Source organism: Oncorhynchus mykiss, chromosome 15 (assembly GCF_057628025.1).
Source record: "Oncorhynchus mykiss isolate SJ-2025 chromosome 15, ASM5762802v1, whole genome shotgun sequence".
NCBI lineage: Eukaryota > Metazoa > Chordata > Actinopteri > Salmoniformes > Salmonidae > Oncorhynchus > Oncorhynchus mykiss.
In genome coordinates, this window is record NC_143036.1 from 75,604,669 (window position 1) to 75,608,793 (window position 4,125).

Below are 4,125 nucleotides of genomic sequence, written 5' to 3' on the forward strand. Positions count from 1 at the left end.
CCCCTCCTGGACGAGATCACAGAGAGACAGTGACTGGCACACAGACCTACACCCCCTCCTGGACAAGATCACAGAGAGACAGTGACTGGCACACAGACCTACACCCCCTCCTGGACGAGATCACAGAGAGACAGTGACTGGCACACAGACCTATCTGGTTCTCCATTTATCACACCATCCCTTCACATGGTTTAGGAATAGTTTACAGATAAGACTAACCTTTCCCCTCTCTGGGGCCCAATGTAACTTAATCCTAGCAGGAAAGGGATAACTGCAAACTGCAAACAGTATTATCCAAAATAAGACATTCTAATGACAACTATCTCACATATGCATGCAATAAAATGAATAAAACATCTTATTTATAAATGTTACCCAAAGAATTCTGATACGACAGCAGTCAGTGGGCAGGATCCCCACCACCAAGGGCTTGAACTCAGTACCCTGCAGTCAGGAGGTCCTGAGCGATCTGGAGCAGGTTTTCATCAAGGATCTTTCTGTACTTTGCTCTGTACATCTTTCCCTCGATCCAGACTAGTCTCCCAGTCCCTGCCGATGACAAACATCCCCACAGCATGATGTTGCCACCACCATGTTCAATCTAGGTTCATCAGACCAGAGAATCTTGTTTCTCATGGTCTGAGAATCTTTAGGTGCCTTTTGGAAAACTCCAAGCAGTATGTCATGTGTCTTTTACCGAGGAGTGGCTTCCGTCTGCCCACTCCACCATAAAAGCCTGATTGGTGAAGTGCTGCCGAAATGGATCTCCTTCTGGAAGGTTCTCCCATCGCCACAGAGGTACTCTGGAGCTCTGACAGAGTGACCATTGGGTTCATGGTCACCTCCCTGACCAAGGACCTTCTCCCCCGATTACTTAGTTTGTCCGGACGGCCAGCTCTTGTAAGAGTCTTGCTGGTTCTGAAACTTCTTCCATTTAAGAATGATGGAGGCCACTGTGTTCTTGGGGACCTTCAATGCTGCAGACATTTTTTGGTACCCTTCCCCAGATCTGTGCCTCGACAAAATCCGGTCTCAGAGCTTTACGGACACTTCCTTCGACCTCATGGCTTGGTTTTTGCTCTGACATGCACTGATAACTGTGGGAGCTTATAAAGACAGGTGTGTGCCTTTCCAAAATCATGCCCAATCAATTTAATTAACACAGGTGGACTCCAATCAAGTTGTAGAAACATCTCTAGGATGATCAATGGAAACACGATGCACCTGAGCTCAATTTCTAGTCTCATAGGAAAGAGTCTAAATACTTTTATTAAATAAAGTTTATGAATGTGAAAAAATGTCTAACGTGTTTTTACTTTGTCATTATGGAGTATTGTGTGTATATTGATTAGGGAAACAACGGGGTTAAAAAAATCTATTTTAGAATAAGGCTGTAACGTAACAAAATGTAGAAAAGTAAGGATCTGAAAACTTTCCGAATGCACCGTAACTGCCTTAATGTTGCTGGACCCCAGGAAGAGTAGCTGCTGCCTTGGCAAGAATGGATGTGGATCCTAAATAAATATAAATACCAGTCAATTGCCAGGGTTAGAGCTTCCATGTCTGTTCTATTCATTCTTATTTCTATGGTCAGGCCATAGGCTACTTCATGTAAACAAGATAAGCTAAATAAACAAATAATTATTGAATAAGGAATTGGTTAATAAATGAGAAGGAATTCCCGAAATATTTAAAAAATAACATGCAAAAAGAATACAGGCCAAAACACATCAGCAGTTGTATTTACCCCACCAACACTGCAGAAGGCCGATCCACTATTAGACTATATTTCTCTATATCAACATGTGTAAATCCAACACTTGAACACTGAGCCCAACCTCCAGTATGTTACGATAATATTTATGTTCATTTTAAAGTAGACCAATCAGAAAGTGGCGTCAGGTCTCCATGTCGGATTCCTCCAGTCCGCGCCTTCGTGTCAGCTGAACTGCGCTCCTGTCTTCACCCCACTGTCAGCTACAAGACAAACATGACATATAAAACGTGTGGTGGCCACAGAATATATATATCTAGTCGAGGGAGATGAACACAGGAAAGAGTAAGACGCGTATGTAGAAGAAGCCTGTTGGATTATTTTATATAAAACGGCATAACAGTCTTTATGGTCGCAGGTTCCTCATATATAAGTAGCCTGTCCTACAGTATAGGGACAAATATACCTCGTCCAAAGTCTTGGATAGTTTATTGACCCACTAAAGTGGTTCGTTGTCGAACTTTACTATGTGGGAGCGAATCTACTTTTACGCATCATTGATTTGATGCGTTTTCGTAATTGTTAGTCTCGTCCATAAATGATGTCAGTACACTTAAGCTGATTTATTAGAAATTGCTTCACTAATTCAGTCATTCATTGATTGTCTGATTGATTAATACACTTCGTTGACATATTAAACTACAGGTGCAGCCATGACAGGAAGGTTGATGCTTGGCATTGTTGCGTCACAATATAAAATGCCTCTGATGACGTAATGATCAAACACCAAGCTGCCACTGGTGAAATGAGGATCATTAGCTGATTGAACTGCAAGGTGAACGGTAAGTACCCCCGTCCGCCTGTTTATCGGATAAATGAGGGGATAGACAACAGATTTATTGAGCGCCAGATATAGCTAGGCTTTTAGAAATGAATTGAACAAAGTTGTTAAATTTTAATGAATATACCTTGTCCCAAATAATTATTTCAACTCAGAACTGAATTTGATGATATTAGACAAGAGACTTTAATAACATGAAAAACATTTCCCCAAATACTAAACAAAGTTGTTTCTGTGACTCTCTCTTTATAGAGTTTAATGGTGCTGAAAGCCACTTCCTATTCCAAGTATTCAAGACTAGAAGGAGCATTCTGATTAGAATCCTGCAGACCAGTGAATGATGAATAGGAGGCCCAACCTGAATGGGTCTGGAGGACCAAGGTCCATCGGTGTTCCGCTACTCTGTCCTTCTAACAGAGTGCTGCTGGAGAGAGAAGAGGTCAGCCAGGCCCCAGTGATGGCCTCCTCTTTCAGGCCCTCAGCGTTCCCCTCCCTGCATGTTGTACCTCGTGCTCCCCCTCCTGACGAAATCAGGCCCAAGAGGCCCACAGCTGCCCACAGAAAGAGGAGAGACCTCCAGTCCCTGGTTCCAGTCCAGGATGGATGTCGTGAATCTCCCGGTTGGTTTAACAGCAGCAGCTCCCAGCTACCTGCCAAAACCAACAGACGCAGGCGCAACAAGGAGCTTTCCTTCACTGAGGTTCTGAAGAACTACAAGCTTCTGCCTGATTCACGGCCCAACAGCCCAGAGAGCCTGTACCAGAATGAGATGACACCTAGAATGCCTGTCAGCATCACTAGACCTGAGGGGAGGCCTAGCAACCCTCAACGCCCCACTAGACGGCCTGTTAGCCCCGTACGCCTGGTCCAACCTGATGTACAGCCTTCCAGACCTGAGGGGAGGCCTAGCAACCCTCGGCGAACCACTAGACGGCCTGTTAGACCAGTGGGCCTGGTCCAGCCTGATGTACAGCCTTCCAAACCTGAGGGGAGGCCTAGCAACCCTCTGGGCCCCACTAGACGGCCTGTTAGACCAGTCGGCCTGGTCCAGCATGATATTCAGCCTTCCAGACCTGAGGGAAGGCCTAGCAACCCTCGGAGCACCACTAGGAGAAAAGTTAAGCCTAGTAATCCTGTGTGTTCCGTTATGCTCGAGTCCCAACCTACCAGTCTTGTGAGCATCACCACCAGCAATGTGGACGTAGTCCAGCCTGAGTCCCGTCCTACCTGCCCTCTGACCCTGGAGGAGCCGGCCCTTTCAGAGTCATGCAGCTTCAGCAACAATGTGTTTGTTCTCTCCATGCCGAAAGCTGCCCAGCCAGAGGAGGCTGCCAGAGGGAGCAGCAGCCCACCGAGGGACATCATCAGGCCCGAGGCCTTCGTCCAGACAGGACCCCTGCTGGCCAGGAGAGCCCAGCGGGATGCTCCACCTCCAAAGAAGGTCCCCAAACCCCCGGTGGCCCCCCGGCCCAAACTGCTGCCCTCCCTGGGCCAGGGCAACGTGTCCCTTGTCAGTGCCAACGCCTGGGATGAAAAGACCAAGAAGAAGAGAAAGAAAGGTTAGCACTTC

At 46.5% G+C, this 4,125-nt stretch overlaps 1 pseudogene; it reads right to left on the reverse strand.

Moving 5' to 3' along the window:
* Window positions 1-1,939: 1,939 nt before the first annotated feature.
* On the reverse strand, window positions 1,940-3,920 carry LOC149978194 (uncharacterized; annotated as a pseudogene).
* Window positions 3,921-4,125: the final 205 nt, after the last annotated feature.